Genomic DNA, 24,749 nt, shown 5'->3' on the forward strand with positions numbered 1-24,749 from the left:
GCTCTGGCGCCATGTAGCATGATGTGATACAGCTGTAGAGCAGCTAGTAGGAGCAAATTAGACCAGTTTGCTTCTAGCAAAACCAAATGAAGGTGATCACCCTGTGGGCAAAGAGGCAAAGATACAGGTAGTGGTAAGTGCCATAAACTGAATGCAACTGTGTCCCAAAAGGCACTCTCAATGGTAGAACTTGGACAAGGAATAATCCCTACACTGTTAAACTGTGGTACAGAGGTAATTTTTCATTTCTGAGATCTGCATATAAATATCGGAGAAGGCAATGGCACCCCACGCCAGCACTCTTGCCTGGAAAATCCCATGGATGGAGGAGCCTGGTAGGCTGCAGTCCATGGGGTCGCTAAGAGTCGGGCATGACTTAGCGACTTCACTTTCACTTTTCACTTTCATGCATTGGAGAAGGAAATGGCAACCCACTCCAGTGTTCTTGCCTGGAGAATCCCTGGGGGCGGCAGAGCCTGGTGGGCTTCCATCTATGGGGTCGCACAGAGTCGGACACGACTGGAGCGACTTAGCAGCAGCAGCACCAGCATATAAATATTTCTATTAAAAAAAAAAACACCCAGATTCAAAACTGTAAGCAAAAAATTTAAATAATTATAATTGAATTTAAGAAGTAGTTATAAATAAGCATTATTCATTATGGTAGATTGCTTACAGAGTAGAAGAGAAATATTTTCCTTGTAATTCCCAAAAATTGATTCATCTGTGATATTTAAAAATTCAGTGTGAAGGCAAAACATTTGTAGAGTGACCCTAAAACATTGCTAGAGAAAACATTTAAAGAAGTGTCTAATTCAAGAATGAAGGCAAAGCATATAATGGATCAGAGAAGATTTCACGGAGTATAAGTTCCTTGAGATGGTCTGTGAATGCTTGGCAGGGTTTGGATGGGTGCATTTGAATGGACAATGTCTTTTGTGCATTAGTAATAGTCCATGTAAAAGCACAAAGAGAAGACTGTGACAATGTAGAGGGGTGGGATGAGGGGGAGGTGGGAGGGCAGTTTAAGAGGGAGGGGCCATACGTAAACCTATGGCTGATTCATGTTGATGTATGGCAGAAACTAACACAATATTGTAAGGCAGTTATAATCCATGTCTCTAGAGATTGCAGGCAACCCCGAAAGCAGCTTGGCTGAGAAAAGTAGATTGAAACCTTAGGAAGTGACATTAGATAGCGGCAGAGGAACAACACTTCTGAGAGCTTTATAATTTATAGTTTAAGCTTTAATAATTAATGGATGAGTAATTTCAGTTTTATTTCACATGAGGGGGAGACCTTCAATTCTATAAACTGTCTGGATCACAGTGGGGGTTTCGTAAGATATACTTCTCTTCAGTGTGTAAAGACTACTTGAAACGGGAGGTTAAGAATCTCAAGAGAAATAGGAGATATTTGCATTAACCCACTAATGTGATTGGGACTTAGGCTACTGATGGGGCCAGGGGTAACAGGAAATGATCATCTGTTTATGTGCACAGTTATTCTTAAATTTAATCACTCATTTTTTCATTTGGTTTATCTGTATTGAGTGCTTTCTGTGGGTCAAGTTCTGTTCTAGGTACTAGAGACACAGGAATAGCAAAGTAAGGCAATGTCCCCATTGTCAAAAAAATACATACCCAAAGACCATGGCAAAGCAAAACACAAACAACTTTATATAGTTTTATAAAATTGTGAAAAAATAAAGGGACAATAGAAAGTAGTGGGAGAGTGACTGGCTGAGATTGGGCGTGTGGTCAGGGGCAGTCATTTGAGCTGGGTCCTGAATGAAGGGAGGGATGGATGCTGAGCAATTTGAACATCCCAGGTGCAGAGGAAATAGAAGAGACCCTGAGCCGGAAGCATCCCTGGTAGGCACATTCATTACTCACAGTATTGTCCTTGCGACAAGTCCGGCTATAAAGACTCTTTTTAAAAAGTTGTTAGCATTTCTTCAGTTTGTTTGATTCCAGACTGTCTTTGAAATTGCTGAGGCTATTTTTCCTTAAACAACTATTGGTGTGTTGTGATAGACATTTCCTGTCAAAGTCCCAGTCATTTAGCAAGTTCTGTCATTTGTGTAAGATAAAACATGAATGTGAGTAAAAGTGTCCCTGCTTAGCGTATTCTTTGGCTCATAATAGTATCTTTGCATTGAGCAAATGGGAGTGCCAGCTGTTTATATGATAGTTGCTCTAGTCTAGCTCAGTGACACACCTCTTCAGTTTCGCTGGCTTTGCCAACACACCGTTGCTCTCTCTCCACCCACTTTGGAACCACCTCCCCTGTCAGCTTCAGTGCCCTCGGCCACCTTCCGGGATCATCACATTTTACAATGTCCTGGAGGAATCACCTTGGAAAGTAGTTTCGTTAAGTTGCTTCTCTGGTTAAGAACTAGTTCTACATTGGTTACAAAATAAAGTTACAACTTTATCTGATATTCCAGGCTTTTTTTCAGTTGCGCGCCAATCTAATCTTTTCAAAATCGTGGGACTTCTGTAGTAGTCGAGTGGTTAAGACTTCACCTTGCAGTGCAGGAGGTGTTAGGTTCTGTCCCTGGTCAAGGAGCTAAGATGCCACATGCCTCAGGCCCAAAACCCCAAACAATAAACCAGAAGCAATATTATAACAAATTCAGTAAAGACTTTAAAATGGTCCACATCAAAAATCATTTTAAAAAAAGAACAACAAAAATAAACTTATCTCTCACATTAGCTCAGCTTAGTATTTCCTACCAATTACCTTGGCTCAGGGTTCTGTAGCACGTAAAACTATATTTTCCTCCTGCTAACATAAATCTAATCCATTTACTCATATTTCAAAGTCCATTTTATTTTATTTTATTTTTCCCAACAAGTTCAAAGTCCATTTTAAAGCTTAAAGTCTTTCTTTAAAGGTCTTTCGTCCCATCACACAGCTCACTATTCTCTTCTTTCCCAGTTTCAATAATGTTTGTTGTCCGTACTATTAATGTGAGATATACATATATATATATATATATGTATATCTCACATCATGTATATACACACATAGGTATATACATGTGTATGTATATATACACGTGTATGTATATATGCACACACATACATGCACATATAAGTATTTTTACAATATAATGTGATATATATTGCATTATACCTATGTGTTTATATAAAGATTTTCCTGGTTATGATATTATATGCATGCATGTCAACTCTAAGCTGAGCTTCTAAAAGACAAGCATGATTGATTTCATTTCTAGTAATAATAGAAGAGTTTTAAGCTCATAAAAATACTCAGCATATATGTTTAATTAATTAAACTTCTACATACAAATTACAAACAAATGTGAAGTGAAGTGAAAGTTGCTCAGTTGTGTCCACTTCTTTGTGACCCCATGGACTGCTCCAGGCCAGAATACTGGAGTGGGTAGCCTTTCCCTTCTCCAGGGGATCGTCCCAACTCAGGTATCGAACCCAGGTTTCCTGCATTGCAGGCAGATTCTTTACCAGCTGAGCCACAAGGGAAGCCCCTATATAAGCCATCAATTTTATCATATAGTTATTCTTATTACATTATTAGTCAAGATTCAACTTCTTCCATAATTTTCTATTCTCCTCTCTTATTTCACACATACTTTATAAAATTTGTCCTGTATGTATAATTTTCTGTCTTTAACTACACATATGCATTTACACATATATATATACACATACGCACATGATGTTACCTACTATGTATGCAGATTCCCTCTCTATATAACATATATCAGATATGAATTACATATAACACTGTGTTGGTTTGACAACATGATGTCATATTTACTAATACTGCTTAGGTTATCACTGACTTTCATTTTTGAGAATTAAATAGACCAAGATTGGCCATTCTGACCCATTACCTGTTTTTGTAAATAAAGTGTTATCGGAACATAGCCATGCCCATTTATTTGCATATTGTCTATAGTTGCTTTCCCCCTAAAAGGAAACATTGAATAGTTGCACCATAAAGCTGATGACACACAAAGTCTGAGATATTTGCTATGGCCCTTTACAGAAAAAGTTTGCTGATACCTGGAACAAAACAAGAGGAAATGTACTGCTTTTCATTTGCATAGTTCTCAAGATGCAGGTGTCATAGACAGAGTGATATTCTCCTGTTCAACTTCACTATTCATTCAATTGTAATAAAAGTCTGACATCAGATGCATTTACCCAAAGGGGCATTATTTGCAAATCATCCTCTTGTTGTTGAAGGCATTCAGTCTGAGTTATATTGGTTTTGAAAATGTGGAAAATGTTATAAGGAGATCTCAGAAGGTGTAGAAGTTGAGCTTAATCCAGAATTATTTCCTTCAAAGTTCTTTTAATTATGGAAGGCCTAATTAGCAAGCTAAATCATAGCACGAAGAATGTGTTTGCTTTGCAAAATCAAATCAGTTACACAATTTATGTACCCTGCAGCTGCTACTTCCCATTTTTATAGAAGCAGCTCCATTCCAGCTGTGGATGTGAGCAGCTCTGTCTCCTGCTCATTCAGAGTGGAGATTTTTCATACCCAACTATATGGATGCCAAGAACCAAAACTTGTAAGCAAATTTCTTTTAAAAAAGGTACCAGTAGATTGGAACTGAAAAAAATGAAAATGTAATATAGTGCATGTTTTTGAAAGCCTAAGGAAATATAGTAATATAAAGTTTTGTGTATAAACATTTCAATTTCAAGATTTATTCTATTAACTTGGGATTTGAATTATTTTGATATTTTTCTGCATCTTAATGTGATACATTAAATTACTATGGCATTTAATTATGACAAATTTTAAAAATATAAACATTGAAGAATAATATTTTTCCTCTTTATAACATAACCTTAGGTAACTAAAGAGAAAATACACCTCATTTTAATTATTTATTTATTTTAAAAATTAATTTATTTTAATTAGAGGCTAATTACTTTACAATATTGTAGTGGGTTATGCCATTCATTGACATGAATCAGCCATGGGTATGCATGTGTTCCCCATCCTGAACCACCCTCCCGCCTCCCTCACCATCCCATCCCTCAGAGTCAGCCCAGTGTACCAGCCCTGAGCACCCTGTCTCATGCATCGAAACTGGACTGGCAATCTGTTTCACATATACATTTTTCAATGCTATTCTCTCAAATCATCCCACCCTTGCCTTCTCCCACAGAGTCCAAAAGACTATTCTAACATCTGTGTCTCTTTTGCTGTCTCACATATAGGGTAGGGTCATGGTTACCATCTTTCTAAATTCCATATATATGCATTAGTATACTCTATTGGTGTTTTTCTTTTTAGCTTACTTCACCCTGGATAATAGGCTCCAGTTTCATCCACCTCATTAGAACTGATTGAAATGCATCCTTTTTAATGGCTGAGTAATACTCCATTGTGTATATGTACCACAGCTTTCTTATCCGTTCATCTGCTGATGGACATCTAGGTTGCTTCCATGTCCTGGCTATTGTAAACAGTGCTGTGATGAACATTGGGGTACACCTGTCTATTTCAATTCTGGCTTCCTGGTGTGTATGCCACCAGTGGGATTGCTGGGTCATATGGCAGTTCTATTTCCAGTTTTTTAAGGAATCTCCAAACTGTTCTCCATACTGGCTATACTAGTTGGCATTCCCACCAACAGTGTAAAAGGGGTCTATTTTCTCCACACACTCTACAGCATTCATTGTTTGTAGACTTTTGGATAGCAGCCGTTCTGACGGGCATGAGATGCTACCATATGTCTTCTTTGGAGAAATGTCTATTTAGTTCTTTGGCCCATTTTTTGATTGGATCATTTATTTTTTTGGAATTGAGCTGCAGGAGCTACTTGTATATTTTTGAGATTAATTCTTTGTCAGTTGCTTCGTTTGCTATTATTTTCTCCCATTCTGAATGCTGTCTTTTCACCTTGTTTATAGTTTCCTTCATTGTGCAAAAGCTTTTAAGTTTAATTAGGTCCCATTTGTTTATTTTTGCTTTTATTTCCATTACTCTAGGAGGTGGGTCATAGAGAATCCTGCTGTGATTTATGTCAGAGAGTGTTTTGCCTATGTTTCTCTCCAGAAGTTTTATAGTTTCTGGTCCTATGTTTAGATCTTTAATCCATTTTGAGTTTATTTTTGCATATGGTGTTAGAAAGAGTTCGACTTTCATTCTTTTACAAGTGGTTGACCAGTTTTCCCAGCACCACTTGTTAAAGAGATTGTCTTTGATCCATTGTATATTCTTGCCTACTTTGTCAAAGATAAGGTTTCCATAGGTATGTGAATTTATCTCTGGGCTTTCTATTTTGTTCCATTCATCTATATTTCTGTCTTTATGCCAGTACCATACTGTCTTGATGACTGTAGCTTTGTAGTATAGTCTGAAGTCAGGCAGGTTGATTCCTCCAGTTCTATTCTTCTTCCTCAAGATTGCTTTGGCTATTTGAGGTTTTTGTATTTCCATACAAATCGTGAAATTATTTGTTCTAGTTCTCTGAAATACCATTGATAACTTGATAGGGATTACATTGAATCTATAGATTGCCTTAGGTAGTATAGTCATTTTCACTCTATTGATTCTTCCCATCCATGAACATGGTATATTTCTCCATCTATTTGTGTCATCTTTGAATTCTTTCATCAGTGTTTTATAGTTTTCTATATATAGGTCTTTTGTTTCTTTAGGTAGATTTATTCCTAAGTATTTTATTCTTTTCATTGCAATGGTGAATGGAATTGTTTCTTTAATTTCTTTTTCGGTTTTCTCTTTGTTAGTGTATAGGAATGCAAGGGATTTCTGTGTGTTGATTTTATATCCTGCAACTTTACTATATTCACTGATTAGCTCTAGTAATTTTCTGGTGGTGTTTTTAGGATTTTCTATGTAGAGGATCATGTCATCTGCAAAGAGAGAGTGTTTTACTTTTTCTTTTCCAATCTGGATTCCTTTTATTTCTTTTTCTTCTCTGATTGCTGTGGCTAAAACTTCCAAAACTATGTTGAATAGTAGTGGTGAGAGTGAGCATCCTTGTCTTGTTCCTGACTTTAGGGGAAATGCTTTCAATTTTTCACCATTGAGGGTAATGTTTGCTGTGGGTTTGTCATATATGGCTTTTGTTATGTTGAGGTATGTTCCTTCTATGCCTGCTTTCTGGAGGGTTTTTCCTTTTTTTAAATTATCATAATGGATGTTGAATTTTGTCAAAGGCTTTCTCTGCAGCTTCCCTGGTAGCTCAGAGAGTAAAAATTCTGCCTACAATGTGGGAGACCTGGGCTCGATACCTGGGTTGGGAAGATCCCCTGGAGAAGGAAATGGCAACCCACTCTGGTACTCTTGCCTGGAAAAATCCATGGACAGAGGAGCCTGGTAGGCTGCAGTCCATGGGGTTGCAAAGAGTCAGACATGACCGAGCGACTTCATACATTGAGATAATCATATGGTTTTTATCTTTCAATTTGTTAATGTGGTGTATTACATTGATTGATTTGTGGATATTGAAGAATCCTTGCATCCCTGGGATAAAGCCCACTTGGTCATGATGTATGATCTTTTTCATATGTTGTTGGATTCTGTTTGCTAGAATTTGGTTAAGGATTTTTGCATCCATGTTCATCAGTGATATTGGCCTGTAGTTTTCTTTTTTTGGTGGCATCTGTGTCTAGTTTTGGTATTAGGGTGATGGTGGCCTCATAGAATGAATTTGGAAGTTTACCTTCCTCTTCAATTTTCTGGAAGAATTTGAGTAAGATAGGTGTTAGTTCTTCTCTAAATTTTTGGTACAATTCAGCTGTGAAGCCATTTGGTCCTGGGCTTTTGTTTGCTGGAAGATTTCTGATTACAGTTTAGATTTCCATGCCTGTGATGGGTCTGTTAACATTTTCTATTTCTTCCTGGTTCAGTTTTGGAAAGTTATACTTTTCTAAGAATTTGTCCATTTCTTCCAAGTTGTCCACTTTATTGGCATATAGTTGCTGATAGTAGTCTTTTATGATCCTTTGTATTTCTGTGTTGTCTGTTGTGATTTCCCCATTTTCATTTTTAATTTTGTTGATTTGATTCTTCTCCCTTATTTTCTTGATGAGTCTGGCTAGTGGTTTGTCTATTTTATTTACTTAAAGAACCAGCTTTTAGCTTTGTAGATTTTTGCTATGGTCTCCTTTGTTTCTTTTTCATTCATTTCTGCCCTAATTTTTATGATTTCTTTCCCTCTACTAACCCTGGGGTTCCTCATTTCTTCCTTTTTCTAGTTGCTCTAGGTGTAGAGTTAGGTTATTTATTTGAGTTTTCTCCTATTTCTTGAGGTAAGCTTGTATTGCTATGAACCTTCCCCTTAGCACTCTTTTTACTGAGTTCCATAGATTTTTGTGTTTTGTTTCTATGCATATTTTGATTTCTTTTTGATTTCTTCTGTGATTTGTTGGTTATTCAGAAGCGTGTTGTTTAGCCTCCATATGTTTGTATTTTTAATAGTTTTTTCCCCTGTAGTTGACATCTAATCTTACTGCCTTGTGATCAGAAAAGATGCTTGGAATCATTTCAATTTTTTTGAATTTACCAAGGCTAGATTTATGGCCCAGGATGTGATCTACCCTGGAGAAGCTTCCATGTGCACTTGAGAAAAAGATGAACTTCATTGTTTTGGGGTGAAATGTCCTATAGATATCAATAAAGTCTAAGTGGTCCGTTGTATCATTTAAAGTTTGTCTTTCCTTGCTAATAATTTGTTCAGCTGATCTATCCATAGGTGTGAGTGGGGTATTAAAGACTCCCACTATTATTGTGTTTCTGTTCATTTACTCTTTCATACTTGTTAGCATTTGCCTTACATATTGTGGTGCTCCTATGTAGGTGCACATATATTTATAATTTTTATATCTTTTTCTTGGATTGATCCTTTGATCATTATGTAATATCTTTTGTCTCTTTTCACAGCCTTTATTTCAAAGTCTCTTTTATCTGGTATGAGTATTGCTACTCCTGCTTTCTTTTGGTCTCTATTTGCATGAAATATATTTTATCCAGCCCTTCACTTTCAGCCTGTATGTGTCCCTTGTTTGAGGTGGGTCTCTTGTAAGCAACATATATGAGGGTCTTATTTTTGTATCCATTCAGCCAGTCTTTGTCTTTTGGTTGGGGCATTCAACCCATTTACATTTAAGGTAATTATTGATAAGTATGATCCTGTTGCCATTTACTTTGTTGTTTTGGGTTCGAGTTTATTCACTGTCTCTGTGTTTCCTGTCTAGAGAAGATCCTTTAGCATTTGTTGAAGAGCTGGTTTGGTGGTGCTGAATTCTCTCAGCTTTTGCTTGTCTGTAAAGCTTTTGATTTCTCCTTCATATTTAAATGAGATCCTTGCTGAGTACAGTAATCTCAGTTGTAGATTTTTCTCTTTCATCACTTTAAGTGTGCCCTTCCATTCCCTTCTGTCCTGAAGAGTTTCTATTGAAAGATCAGCTGTTATCCTTATGGGGATCCCCATGTGTGTTATTTGTTATTTTTCCCTTGCTGCTTTTAATATTTGTTCTTTGTGTTTGATCTTTGTTAATTTGATTAATGTGTGTCTTGGGCGGTTTGCCTTGAGTTTATCCCATTTGGGACTCTCTGGATTTCTTGGACTTGAATGGCTATTTCCTTCCCCATTTTAGTGAAGTTTTCAACTATTATCTCTTCAAGTATTTTCTCATGGCCTTTCTTTTTGTCTTCTTCTTCTGGGATTCCTATGATTCGAATTTTGGGACATTTGACATTGTCCCAGAGGTCTCTGAGGTTGTCCTCATTTCTTTTAATTCTTTTTTTTTTTTTTCCTTTCTGTTACATTTATTTCCACCATTCTATCTCCTACCTCACTTATCCTATTTCTGCCTCAGTTATTCTACTATTGGTTCCCTCCAGAGTGATTTTGATATCAGTTATTGCATTATTCATTATTGATTGACTCTTTTTTATTTCTTCTAGGTCCTTGTTAAACATTTATTGCATCTTCCCAATCCTTGTTCCAGACTATTTATCTGTAACTCCGTTTTGTTTTCATGATTTTGGATCATTTTTACTATCATTATTTTGAATTTGTTTTCAGATAGAATCCCTGTCTCCTCCTCTTTTGTTTGGTTTGATGGGCATTTATCATGTTCCTTTACCTGATGAATATTTCTCTGCCTTTTCATCTTGTTTAGATTGCTGTGTTTGGGGTGGCCTTTCTGTATGCTGGAAGTTTTTGGTTCCTCTTTATTGTGAAGGTTCCTGCCTGTGGGTGGGGTTGGACAAGTGGCTTGTCAAGGTTTCCTGGTTAGGGAAGCTTGCATCAGTGTTCTGATGTGTGGAGCTGCATCTCTTCTCTCTGGGGTGCAATGAAGTGTTCAGTAGTGAGTTTTGAGGTCTCTATGGGTTTGGGCAGCCTGTATATTAATGCTCAGGGCTCTTTTCCTGTGTTGCTGGAGAATTAGAATGGTATATATCTTGCTCTGGAATTTGTTGGCTCTTAGGTGGAGCTTGGTTTCAGTGTAGGTATGGAGGCTTTTGGATGAGCTCTTGTCTATTAATTTTCCCTGAAGTCAGGAGTTTTCTGGTGTTCTCAGATTTTGGATTTAAGCCTCCTGTCTCTGGTTTTCAGTCTTATTCTTACAGTAGCCTCAAGACTTCTCCATCCCTACAGCACCAGTGATAAACATCTAGGTTAATGGAGAGAAGCTTCTGCACAGTGAGGGACACCCAGAGAGGTGTGCAGAGTTTCATGGAGAAGAGAAGAGGAAGAAGGGAGATAGAGGTGACCAGGAGGAGAAGAGGGGAATCAAAAGGAGAGAGAGCAGTCTAGCCAGTAATCAATTCCCTATGTGCTCTCCACAGCCTGGAACACCCAGAGAAGTTCATGGAGTTACATAGAGAAGAGAAGAGGGAGGAAGGGGATAGAGGTGACCAGGAAGAGAAGAGGGGGAGTCAAAAAGAGAGAGACAGATCTAGCCAGTAATCAGTTCCCTAAGTGTTCTCCACAACCCGGAACACACAGAAAGATTCACAGAGTTGGGTAGAGAAGAGAAGTGGGAGGGAGGAGATAGAGGTGACCTGGGCGAGAAAAAGGAGAGTCAAAAGGGGGAGAGGGCAATCAGGCCAGTAATCACACCTAAGTAAAAGTGGGTACTGAAGATTGGATTCTTAAAGGTACAAAATTGGTAACAAATACCAAAAAGCAAAAATTAAAAATCTAGAGTAGAGGTTAGACTCTCAAAAAAAAATTTTTAAAAATCACAAAAATTATTAAAAATATATATGAAATTTGCTTTAAAAATAGTGTCTTTTTTTAAAGTGGGTTATAAAAATGAAAATTAAAGGACTAATAAAGGACTTAAAAATTAAAATTTTTTAAAAATTAAAAAAAATGATATAGTAAAATAGATCTAGGAATTTCTCTGGAGCTGTTGCAGGCAGTGCAGGGTCAGTTCAGTTTCAGATAGTTCCTTGTTCCAGCTTATACTTCTTAAGGTCTATAGGCCCCTTCCAATGTATTCAGTGCTAACTATAGGGTTTTAATCTGTTGAAACTGTCACTTCCAGAGTGGTTCCCTCTTCTTTGTTTATTTTGGCTTCCTCTGTTTGCAGGTCTCTTCAGTGTCTAATTTCCACCCTGACACAAGGGGGTGAAGGTGGTCACTTACTTAGGCTCACTTGTTCAGTTGCGCTGTGAGGAAGGAGGAACACTGCAAACAAATATCACTGGTGTGTGTGGGGAGTGCTCACAGTGCCTGGGCCACACTGGGTTTGCCCCCACTCATGGCTTTCCCGGTCTACACCGCTCAGTCTCCAGGTTGCTCTGCAGGGGAACTGTCTAAAGCGGGTCTTGGGTTTCGTGCACTTCCCAGATCTAAGCCACCCAGGTTCAAGTTCTCAGGTATTCCACAAAGACACAGACTCAGTTGGGCCTGCGTTTTGTGCCCTTCCCAGGTCTGAGCAGCTCAGGCGACCAGGTGCTTGGTGAGCACTCACTGCCCAGGTGGGCAGTGCATCTTATCGCCTCCCCCATCCCAGCCACTTGGTTTCCTGGGTGCACAGCAGGACCGCCATCTCAGGTGTGCTGGGTGTCTCCTCTGGGGAGCTGACCTCTGGTTGTGACCCTCCTGGCAGGTGTCAACCATCCAGGATCCCAGGAAGACTTGGTGAGCAACTGGGAGCCTGCTCACAATTTGGTAGAGGATGCCGTCTCTGGGGCCAAGATTACCCCTTTCCGGCTCTGGCTGTTGCCCGCCTGCCTCTCTGCCTCTCTGCCTCTGGAGGGCGGGGGGGGGGGGGGGGGGGGGGAGCGGGAGGGTGGGGGTGGGGGGTGGGATGGGCCAGTCCACAGCTGGCTAGCTCTCCTCTGGTATTTGCTCAGTCCTTTGTTCTGTGAGCAGGCCAGCATTGCCAGGTTAGAGCTTTTCATGGGAATGTTCTCTCTGTCTCTTTTTTTTAAATCTCTCTCTCTCTCTGGCTATCCCACAGTTTGGGTTGCTATCTCAGTTAGTGCTCTCAGATTGTCCTCAGGGCATTCAGGCTCAGTCCTTACCCTAAGCATGCAACTGGCGCCTCCTTGTTCAGACCCCGCTTGCTGGTGACAGACACGAGCATCTGGGCTAGTTATCCACTGGGAGTTGTGGTTAGGTGGATAATCTGTGGGTTTTATTTATTTATTTTTCCTCCCAGTTATGTTGCCATCTGAGATTCCAAAACTCCCCACAGACCCGACGGTGAAAGGGTTTCCTGGTGTTTGGAAACCTCCTCTTTCACGACTCCCTCCCTGGGATGGGTCTCCATCTCTAACTCTTTTGTCTTTTGTATTTTGTCCTACCTCCTTTTGAAGACAATGGGCTGCATTTCTGGGTGCCTGGGGTCCACTGCCAGCTTTCAGAAATTGTTTTGTGGAATTTGCTCAGCATTCAAATGATCTTTCGATGAATTTGTGGGGGAGAAAGTGGTCTCCCCATCCTATTCCTCCGCCATCTTAGGACCACTCCTCATTTTAAAGAGACAACCAGCATCTTATTAATAAGTTAGCAAATAACCTCACTTGACATTTTTTTCAATAAATTTCATTGACTTTATCACACTGAAGCATATATCTCTGTAATATCTAAGGAATGAATTTTGGTTCAACCTTTTCTTTTTTACTTAGTGAAATATTAATTTTTTGCTAAAAATAGTTGGCTTAATAAATCTCTAGCAATTGGTCTTGTTTTCTATTTTATCAACCATTTTATTGTATTACTGTGCCATTTATTCTGATATATAGCACAGTGATATTAAACAGTCCCAGAATTGTAAGAATATGAATTCTTGCTGAGTAAAAGTAAGACATAAGAACTGTACATAATGAAATATAAGTACAATTACATAGTAGCTTGGATAATAAATGTAAAGTATCCTTGTTCATAGAGCAAAATTCTGAAATCTCTTTCATTAACTTTTTCTATGTGTTGAGAAGTTAGATGAGATTTTAGCCAAAATTATTTTTCATGCATTAGCACAAGCACATTTCACATTTTTTATTGTTATACATTTGCTAATTTGCATCTCATATTTCTAAATTTCTGCCTTTACTGTGGTAAGGGTATATATTTAAGGATATTACAGATTGATTTTGAAAAGGACAAAGAAATAAAAGGGGAACATATAATCACATAATATTATTTGAAAATCTAATCAATTTGGATTTGTACATTAGCATAAAAATTTTTGCATGTGGCAATTACCTTTGAACTGATATATTCATTTAAAATTTAATTTCAGAAAGTATTCATGTGGCATGTCTTAGAATGCCATTAGCACCAGTTGAGGAAGTGTTCCTGGTCTTCTCTCCATATCTGAGTTGTGCAGGAAGTGGTATATATACAAATAGGATAAATATTTGAGAAGAATACCTAGCAGTAGGAAAACTTTAGTGGTATTGATTCATATTTCATAAAAGTATATCCTGACAATTGTATCACAAAAGTTAAAAATATTACATTTCCTTGGTTCAATGATTGTTTAAAAACATTCCATATTATTTCCCCTGAAAATTCAGGGTTTATTTGGGTATTAGAAGCTGTAGAAAATCCTAATTCAAGATTTTCTATATTTGTTTTGTTTTGCTTTGCTTTATTTTAATTTACCCTTCATACTCCAAATTCACTTAATCATTAAGTCTTTTTGTAAATGACAGCTCTTGACATACTCTGGAACAAATGTTCCAAAAACACATTGGGGAATATGGAAATATGTCTTTGAAAAAACAGTTGAAAACACACATGAAAATTTGCAAAGATCATGGGGTGCTGGCCAGTCTTTCCCAAATTCGTTTATAGCTGGTGTCAATTCGTTATTGATTCAGGTGTCCTCTGGTTAAGAGGTAACCATGCAAAAGAAGATGCTTAGAGGGAGCTGGGAACATAACAGTGACTCTCAGGCTTCTTAGATGGTTACTTTACAACTGGCAGGTACATTTCAAGGAATGCCCTATTGTCCTCTATGATACTCTGGGAATTTCTAACTGCTAAGAACCACGTGCTTCCTAAAGACTGTATCTCTTGTTACACCTGAAGCTGGGGCTCTCCATTACACCATTTAACAGTAAAAAGATAAAATACACTTCTTCTCAAACCTGGGGGTTTTAGCCCATTAGTAATTAAATTTTAAAAAAAATATGGAGATGATTAATACATGTGTCCAACCCTGTTTTAAAGCTGGAGACTGAAAAAAATGATAAAAGCCTCAAAAGAGTAACAGATTAATGTAAGATGTGGTCATAGGAACAAGCAACCACAATACAATCTGACAAACGCTGTACTACTGAAATAATTAAAGTGTCCTAGGAAAACAGGCGGAGAAGGCAATGGCACCCCACTCCAGTACTCTTGCCTGGAAAATCCCGTGGATGGAGGAACCTGGTGGGCTGCAGTCCATGGGGTCGCTAAGAGTCAGACATGACTGAGCGACTTCACTTTCACTTTTCACTTTCATGCACTGGAGAAGGAAATGGCAACCCACTCCAGTGTTTTTACCTGGAGAATCCCAGGGGGAGCCTGGTGGGCTGCCATCTATGGGGTCGTACAGAGTCGGACACGACTGAGCGACTTAGCAGCAGCAGCAGCAGGAAAACAAGCATGAGGGAAAGATACATTCCATGTATGGAAAATGGAGGGAGAAGCTGGCTAAGATTTCACCAAGTAGGAGACATTTCAAATGAAGTAATGTGAAGAATAAAATAATTTAATGGAAATTATTTGATAATGAGACAAACAATTCACTCCATGAAACAGAAAAATGGACTCAGGAAGCCAGATCTTTAAGATGTGTCGCAGACTACTAGGAAAAATTCTCTGAGATCATGGTGCCATCTATAGTCTATCTGTGACCTTGAGCACTAGTTGCTACTGATGTATTCACTCAGCAAATGTTTTCAAGAATTTATAATGTGAAGGGCATATTATTAAGTATAAGGCATATATTTGTAAACACACAAACCTAAAGCTTAAGCTTCTAAAAGTATCATGCAAAAAATGAAAATAGGCAATTAAACTACTTATTTTTTAAATGTATGCGAAATGCTGCCTGACTTGGTGTTGAGTCGTTGTGTTTATGAAGAGTTTGCCATGTGGAGATAGAGTGGGGAACAAAACATGAAAACATTCAAATCATTGCCCCTGATAGTTTACAACTGCAGACAGACTTTGAAAAGGCTCAAAGGCTCAACTGTGGAAGATTATATGTCATCCCACCCCAAGTTTTGAGCAGTAGCTATGTCTACCTTCCAGGAAGGCTAAGTCCACCCTCCTCCACACACATGCACACATTTATTTTCATCCAGAGATCAGAGATGATTTTTGAACTTTTCTTACCTTCTTGTATTTCTTTAAAGAAAAAAGTCCTCAATTTCTTAATAAACACCTACTAATAAATTAAGAAGGCAGATGTACCAGTGACGTTCAAAAACTACTGATTCCACTAAAACGAGAGTATCTGATACATCGTGATTGATTTTGATTATAAATTTGCAAAAGACAGTGGAAACAATGAACGCAGCTTCTACATTGAATTCAAGTGGGAAAACAGATGAAATGATAATTTATCACCAGATGGAATTGTTAAAAATACAGACTGGAAAGTTGTTAAAAATTTGCCTTGCATTACATATTGACAAGCATTTCTAGGTCTCAATACTCTGTATGTTCCACATTGTACACGTTCGTTCCAATGGTACTGTTAATTACTGAAATGTTGATTTTTTTTTCTACCTTGATTTACTCTTGATTTACAAAGGTGTGACTACCCTCTCCAGCACCTTTCATCATATTCTTTCAGACAGTATTCTTATAAGATGCAGGGATCCATTCTGAACACCTGAGACATAGTTCCAGAGCAGCTGTTGCTTGTTAAATCTCATTTTGTTTTCTAATTATTAAATTTCAAAGTTAAAAGTAGGCTGTTGCATTTCTAAACAATATTCTGCTAAGACATTCAGGAACGCATACACAGGATGATAGGTTTCTATTCCCATCAGGCTTCTAATGATCTATCTTTGTGCTCACTGTGGTCTTAGCCAGTGTCACCATAGAGTGGTCCATACTTACTTACCTATATAGTATTGGGTCCTTTAGTGGGAAAGGACTATATCATTGTGAAATTCATAATAGCAAAGAAAGATAGTTAGAAATATGCCTTGGAGTTCAGCAATAAAATATTTTAATAAAAAGTATCACAATCCTTCTGCCTCAATAATCTTAAAATAAATACAGTTCAAGAATATCAGATGATCAGATATGAAATTTTGACTCTACAAGTACAAACAGTTCTGATTAGTAAGACCTGAAGTGTTATACAAGTAAACTAAGATGAAATTTACAAATAAATTAAGATTTTCAAAGAAATAAATACAGATATACCTCAGGAATATTTCAGGTTCAGTTCGAGACTGCCATAATAAAGTGAGTCACAAGAATTTTTTTTGTTCCCCAATGCATGTAGAAATTGTCTTTACCTTATGCTATCATCTATCAAGTGTGCAATAGCTTTATGCCTAAAAGAAAAAATACATGCCCTAATTGAAAATATTTTGATTCCCAAAATTCTAACCCTCATCTGAGCCTTCAGCAAGTCATAATCCTTTTGCTGCTGGTGGATCTTGCCACCATGTTGGTGGCTGCTGATTGTTTAGGGTGGTGGTTGCTGAAGTAGGGGTAGCAATTTCTTAGAATAAGACAATAATGTTTGGCACATTGATTGGCTCTTCCTTTCACGAATGACTCCCTTGTAGCATGCAATGCTGTTTGATAGCATTTCACCCACAGTAGAACATCTTTCCATTGGAAAAGGAAATGGCAACCCACTCCAGTGTTCTTGCCTGGAGAATCCCAGGGAGGGGGAGCCTGGTGGGCAGCTGTCTATGGGGTCGCACAGAGTCGGACACGACTGAAGTGACTTAGCAGCAGCAGCACATCTTTCCAAGTTGGAGTCAATCCTCTCAAACCCTATTGCTGTTTTATCAATTCAGTTTATGTAATATTCTAAATCCTCTGTTGTCATTTCAGTTATTTTCACATCTTCACCAGGTAGATTTCATCTCAAGAAACAGCTTCTTTTGTTCAGCCATAAGGAAGCAGCTCAGTTCTTTATTGTGAGATTACACAACTCAGTCACATCTTCAGGTTTCACTTCTAACTCTAGTTCCCTTGCTCGTTCTGCCACATCTTTAGTTATTTCCTCCACTGAAATCTTGAACTTCCTGAAGTCATCCATGAGGGTTGTAATCAACTTCTTCTAAACTCTTGTTAATGTTGATATTTTGATGACCCATGAATGTGTTTATTGGCATCTTAAATGGTGAACCCTTCCCAAAAAGGCTCAGCGGACTTTTCCCAGATCCATCAGAGGAATCTCAAGCTATGGCAGCCTCACAAAATGTGTTTCTTACATAATAAGACTTGAAAGCCAAAATTACTCCTTGATCCATGGGCTGCAGAATAGATGTTATCTTTGCAGCATGAAAACAATATTAATCTTATTTACATTCCCACCAGAGCTCTTGAGTGACCATATACATTGTCAATGAGCAGTTATAATTTGAAAAATCTTTTTTTTTTTTTTTCTGAGCAGTGGGTCTCGATAGTGGGCTTAAAATATTCAGTAAACAATGTTATCAACAGATATATGTCATCTGAGTTTTGTTGTTCCATTTGTAGAAAACAAGTAGAGTAGATTTAGCTTAATTCTGATGGGCCCTAGGATTTTTGGGATGGTAAACAAGTCACCAGATGCATTAGTCCCTAACAAGAGAGGCAACGTGTCTTTTGATGCTTTGAAGTTAGGCATTGGTTTTTCCTCTCTACTTTTGCAAGTCGAGATGGCATCTTCTTCCAATATAAGGATGTTTTTTTTCTACATGGAAATCTTTTGTTCAGAGTAACCACCTTCATTCATGATGTTAGCTAGACCTGGTAACTTGCTGTAGCTTCTACATTAGCACTTGCTGCTTCACCTTGCGCTTTGATGTTATGGAGATGGCTTCTTTCCTTAAACCTCATGAACCGTCCTCTGCTGGCTTCAAGCTCTTTCACAGCTTCCTCACCTCTCTCAGCCTTCATAGAATTAAAGAAAGTTGAGGCCTTTCTCTGAACTTGGCTTTGACCTAAGGGAATGTAGTGGCTGGTTTGATCTCTCCAGATGACTGAAACTTTCTCCATGTCAGCAATAAGGCTGTTTCCATTTCTTATCACTTGTGTGTTCACTGAAATAGTAGTTTCTTTGAAGAACATTACCTTTGCATTCACGGCTTGGCTAACTAGACATAAGAGGCCTAGCTTTCAGCCTATCTCAGCTTTCAGCATGGCTTCCTCACTAAGATTAATCATTTCTAACTTTTGATTCAAAGTGAGAGATATGCAAGTCTTCGTTCACTTGAACACTAAGAGGCCATTGTAGGATTGTTAACTGACCTAATTTCAGTATTTTTGTGACCCAGGGAGTAAGGAGTTCCAAGGAGAGGGAGAGAGACTGGGTCAGTGGAACAGTCAAAACACACACGCTTAAAGATTGTTTGTCTTTTTATATTGGTGCTATTCATGGTACCCTGAAACAATTGCAATAGTGACTTCAAAGATCACTGATCACAGATCACCATGATCATAATAAAGAGAAAGTTTGCGATATTGTAAGAATTACTAAAATGTTACACACTAGATGTGAGCTAGTGTTAGAAAATTGATAGGCTTGCTCAATGCAAGGTTTCTATCAACCTTGAATTTGTAAAAATCACAATATTTATGAACACAATAAAATTGAGGTGTGCCTATGCAAACAAGTTAATATATATAGAATAATGGCTAAGACCTGCAATGGTTAAATCTTTGTAGTTAGAGATGAAATTCTCCTCTCATACTAGCTCTATGAGTTCAAGCATATTATGTAAGCATCTAAGCAACTGTTTTTTTAATCTGTAAATGGGAATAATAAAATTATAATTTCAAAGGTTTTAGTGATTAAATTATATAATATTTATAAAGCAATTTATTTCAATGCTTGGTTAATAATATATACTTTGTATATTCTATTTGTTGTTGTTGTTTTTCGGTCATTAAGTTGTGTCCAACTCTTTGCGACCCTGTGGACTGCAGCAAACCAGGCTTCCCTGTCCTTCACTATCTCCTGGAGCTTGCTCAAACTCATGTCCATTGAGTCAGTGATGCCATCCACCATCTCATCCTCTGCTGCCCTCTTCTTTTGCTATCAATCTTTCCCAGCATCAGGGCCTTTTCCAATAGTCAGCTCTTATATATGTATTTGATACTTTTGGTCAAATAGAAGGAGAAGGGTCACCTAAAAAGAGAACAATAAAAATTAACATGAATAAAATCAGGAAAATTTAAGTATCAAAGATGATGGAACTTAGAAAATATTCTGAAATATAAGACCCACTGCCTGACATCTTACAGGTTATTATTCAAGTCTCACTTTCCTCAGGAGGCTTCTCTCCCCATCAAATTTAAGATTTTGAGCTCCCACCCCTATCCTCACACTCCCTATTCCACTTTCCTTTGTAGTTTTTTCCACCAGGCAGCTAAACCAAAACCTGCCCTATAGCAGAGGCTAATATTTGTTGAATTAATGTATGAAGGAGTAAATGAATTACGGATCAAGTAGAACAAATAGGGAATAAACTTGTTGCTTAGGGAAAATGATATAATGTTAAATGGCGACAGAGAGCTATTCATCTTTACACCCATCTTCTTGCATAATAAAATTGGAAATACGGGAGTTGTCCTACATTCACTCCTCTGTTTCATCTTCTGGATTTAATCAGTCACTCTGCCAGGTCCTTTTGTTGTATTTTTTGTCTCCTGCCCTCCATGCTTTATTTTATTTTTTAATATTAAAAAAATCTCTTAAGTAGGTTTGTTCCTTCCACTGCCAAGTCTCTCCAATTTAACATCCACACTATTGGGGACGATATTTTTAAACCACATTATCTGATTAGATTAGTCCCTTGTTTTAAGGCCTTCATTTTCTCTCTCTCTCTTTTGATAAATGCTAAATTCCTTAGAAGGGGTGCAAATTAGGACAAAGTGCAGGATTATTCGCATAGTAGACTATGATCAAATGGTTCCAAAATAAATTTATCCTTTTGCTTTGACCAATATTTCTAAAATAATTAGGTAGGTTACACTAGAATAGAAATATCTACATAAATCACACTTAGTAAGGATAATTGTAATTTTGCGAAATTGAAATCCACACACATACAGTAATTTATGACATGAAACACATTTCTTGCTGTGGATTGAGATTAACAAAATTACTTTGAAAGGCACTGGCACAGTGGTTAGAAGCATGGACTCTGGAACACGGTGACCAGAGCAACGAATTCAGTTCTGCAATTTACTAATTGTGTAACTTTGAGTCAATTACTTAATATCTTTGTGCTCCAATTCCCTTGTTTGTAACGAGGCAAAGTATAGTATCTACCTTTGTGATTATTTTGAAGATAAATTAGTTTATGTATATAAACTATACAGAGAAGTACCTGACTCAGAGTGTATATTCAATCAGCTATTTTTTTTGAGGATTTTTCCAGTATATATTCCTCTTACTTACCCTTCCCTACCTCCCATGCTTTACTGCAGCCTATTTGAATTGCTTGACATTCTTTGAATGTGCCATCAAGTTTAGCACCTCATAACTCAAAAAGCTGGGACAGGGAGAAGTAACTGATTTTGCCCAGGTTCACAGAGCCAGTTACTCTGGTGTGCTGAAGGCTAAAGTTCATGCTCTTAAGCACCGCACCAGAGTGCTTTTATTTATTGCCTTTGCTATATCCACCATCACAAACATCTCAACTTCCACCATTCTCGCTTGTCTGAAATTTTCAAGTATATATTATATATATATATAAGTATATATATATATATTATATATTTCATTATATATGTCTTTCATATTAGACTGTCTTTCCTGTACTTGAAATGCTCTTCTCTCAAAAGTTTCCCTGGAAAATTACTATGCCTCATTCTAGATTCTGCTCACAAGAATCTCTCTCTAAATGCAACTCTTGGCAGACACAATTAGTCACTTTTTCCTTGTATCCGAAAGTACTTTGTGATTTCCTCTAACAGTATTTCTCAATTTGTATTATCAGACACAAATAAAACATACCACATATGAAATGCCAAAAAACCAGGTCATTGGTCAAATTTAGGGACTGCTATGAATATGCCTTTTGTTACTTAGCAAAGTCACAAAAAGGTTGTGTGTGTGTGTTTATGAGATTATATATTTTAAAGGCTCAGAGAAAAACCTGAAGGAAAGATGGCAAATTTTCTTTTGTGTTCCAGATTTTAAAAATAAACATTGAGCTATTGTTTTGGTTAATACTTATTAAGCATGAAGGAACATCTTTTGAAAATGCTGCACTGTTAGTCTTTATTTTCCTAAGTTGGGATTCTTTGGCATGCCTGTATCTTTTTCTCGGGTAATTGTAGTGTATATCTGTTGTCTTGGCTATCCAGTGTCGGAACACCCTTCCTGCTTTGGCATAACACTTATATATTTGGGAAATGACCTCACTTGCTTCCATGAAAGCAAAAGGAGATATATTACCTTTTGATATATAATTACCCAATTTTGTCTGGAAAATTAAGAGGAAAATCAGAACAGTAGAGGGATTCTATAGCTACTGTAAACAGCATCTATGGCCATAAGTGACCAGTAGTACTGGGTCCATTGTTTTCCTGTGTTGTTCAGCTTATACTGCACAATAAACTATGGCAGAAATCTCCGAGGCATACAACAAAAGCATTTGCTTCTCACTCGTGCGTTGCTTGTTAACTGGGGCTCAGCTGATCTTGACTGTGCGTGGCTGAACTTGGCTCCAGGCCATGCCTAGCACTTAGGATTTCTCCATATGGCTCGTGCTTTCTGCGATAGCAGCTTACCTGGTGCATGCACTTTCCAGGCACATTGCAAGCCTTTGCTCTATCATGCCCACTAATATCCAATTGGATACAGCAGGTCACATGGCTGAGCCCAAAGTCAGGAGGCCAGGAAATACACTTTTTTGACCAAGAGACTATGGCAAGGGTGTGAATATATAATGTTATTAGAAGGGAATGGAAAATTGAGAGCAGAATATAACCTGCCACACATCCTAAGCATATGTGTCCGTGGCTGAATCTTCATTGAACCTTAATTCCCTCTATTTCTTTGGGGAGTTTTTCTAGTCTTCCTGCTGATTCAGTGAGCTACTTTGATATCCTTCCGCAAACAGTGACATTTCAAAAGTAAGACATCATGCAGACATGTGGGAGAGTCTTCGGGTTCGAAGGAAGATCCTCCAAAGATAGGAGACCATGGCCTACCTTGTATCTTAGTAAATCCAAATTTTGATTCATGAGTCTTCTCTTTGATACATAGACTTTCCTATCAGATATTTTGTTAGAGATAATATTGATCATTGTATAGGGTTGATTATATATATATATGTGTGTGTGTGTGTGTGTGTGTGTGTATACATATATATATATGATTTTTAGGAGTATAATTTAAAAATAATAAATATCTTTATTAGGATATAACTATTCCTTTTTATTCCAAATTTCTAGTTTGCAGTATCTTGTAAAACAAAAATTTCACTAAAACACTCACTTTTGTAAATATGAATTGGAAGTGATGGTATGTATGCTTTTTAGTTGCTTCTTTTTCTATTAAAAACCAGATTTGATGGAGGTCAGGTGAGGTGGTCTCCAAATTCTTACACTGGTAAGTATGAAGTAATTGAGTTTCAAACAGTCAGCCACTGGGTTTTGTAAATTAATATTAGTTAATATCAATAGGCTTAATATTTGAAAGAATACTTCTTCACTTGAGGGCAGAAACATAGAAAGAAGGCTACTTAACCACAAAATACGAAACCAAGATATGGGATGAAAAATTTCCAGTATATATATGGAAAAAATACATAAGCCTGATGATCAATCCATGCAAATTTTTCTCAGTGCTCTGCTGTAAGGTTGGAAATTTGAGCATGCAGCGTAGTGCACCTGCACATCTGTGACTGCTAGAAGGAATTGAGTGAAAGCACTACTGTCTATCCAAAAAGAAAATAGCATTTTAAAGTACCTTGTAATGCACAATAATGAGTTGATATGATTACAAGCTAATAGGCTCCATTACAGTATACAGTGCCACTCTGGGGTCCAGCCGATAGTCCTCTTTTTTCACTCCAGATTAACTCTGCTGCTCTTGTGTCCCTCTCTTTTTACTGGCAGTGTGTGGATCTACAGTTCTTTGTGTGTTTAATTTTGTCTTTAAAGAAAACAAAACAAAACAACAACAACCAAAAAACACCTGGTGAATTCTGATCTAGGTTGATGTTAGGTATTCGAAAAGTAAGTGTAAAATCAATGCTTTGTAAGCTCTGGGAAGGAATATTGACTAACTGGTGAGGAGCTGCATCACTGAGAGTCCTCTTCAGTGGCCCAAGCTCATGTCACCATCTGCCACAAAACAGTACTGTTTTTTCAAAAGGCAATTCCTTTCCCCTAAATCAGTAATTCTTTGTGACAGGTTAGGTGATGGAAGCTATGTTACTGAAGGTTTAAGCTTAGCTGAATATAACAGAAAACTTAGAGTCAATTAAACATGGTGCCTCAGCCATAAAATTAAAAGACACTTGCACCTTTGAAAAAAAGCTATAGACAGCATATTAAAAAGCAGAAATATCATTTTGCAAAAAAAGAATCATATAGTCAAAGCCATGGTTCTTCCAGTAGTCATGAATTGGACCATAAGGTGAGAGTTGGACCATAAAGAATTGATGTTTTCGAATCGTGGTGCTGGGGAAGATTCTTGAGAGTCCCTTGGACTGCAAAGAGCTCAAACCAGTCAATCTTAAAAGAAATAAACCCTGAATTTTCATTGGAAGGACTGATGCTAAAGCTAAAGCTTCAATACCTCGGTTACCTGATGTGAAGAGCTGACTCATTGGAAAAGACCCTGAAGCTGGGAAAGACTGAGGGCAGGAAGAGAAGGGGGTGACAGATGATGAGGTGGTTGGATGCCATCACTGACTGAATGGACACGAGTTTGAGCAAGCTCCGAGAGATAATGAAGGACAGGGAAGGCTGGCTGCAGGCCATGGGGTCGCAAAGACTCAGACACGACTTGGTGACTTAAAAAGAATAACGACAAACAAGGTGGGATTTCTCATCTGTCAAGAAAGGTAAGTTAAGGAGTGTGTGCATGTGAACTCACCTCAGTAGTGTC

The 24,749-nt window shown here is 37.8% G+C and overlaps 1 pseudogene; it reads right to left on the reverse strand.

The window, feature by feature from the left end:
* Nucleotides 1-17,064: 17,064 nt before the first annotated feature.
* Nucleotides 17,065-18,909, reverse strand: LOC138436297 (tigger transposable element-derived protein 1-like; annotated as a pseudogene).
* Nucleotides 18,910-24,749: the final 5,840 nt, after the last annotated feature.

The sequence above is a fragment of the Ovis canadensis genome, chromosome 3 (genome assembly GCF_042477335.2).
Source record: "Ovis canadensis isolate MfBH-ARS-UI-01 breed Bighorn chromosome 3, ARS-UI_OviCan_v2, whole genome shotgun sequence".
In the NCBI taxonomy this organism is placed as follows: Eukaryota; Metazoa; Chordata; class Mammalia; order Artiodactyla; family Bovidae; genus Ovis; species Ovis canadensis.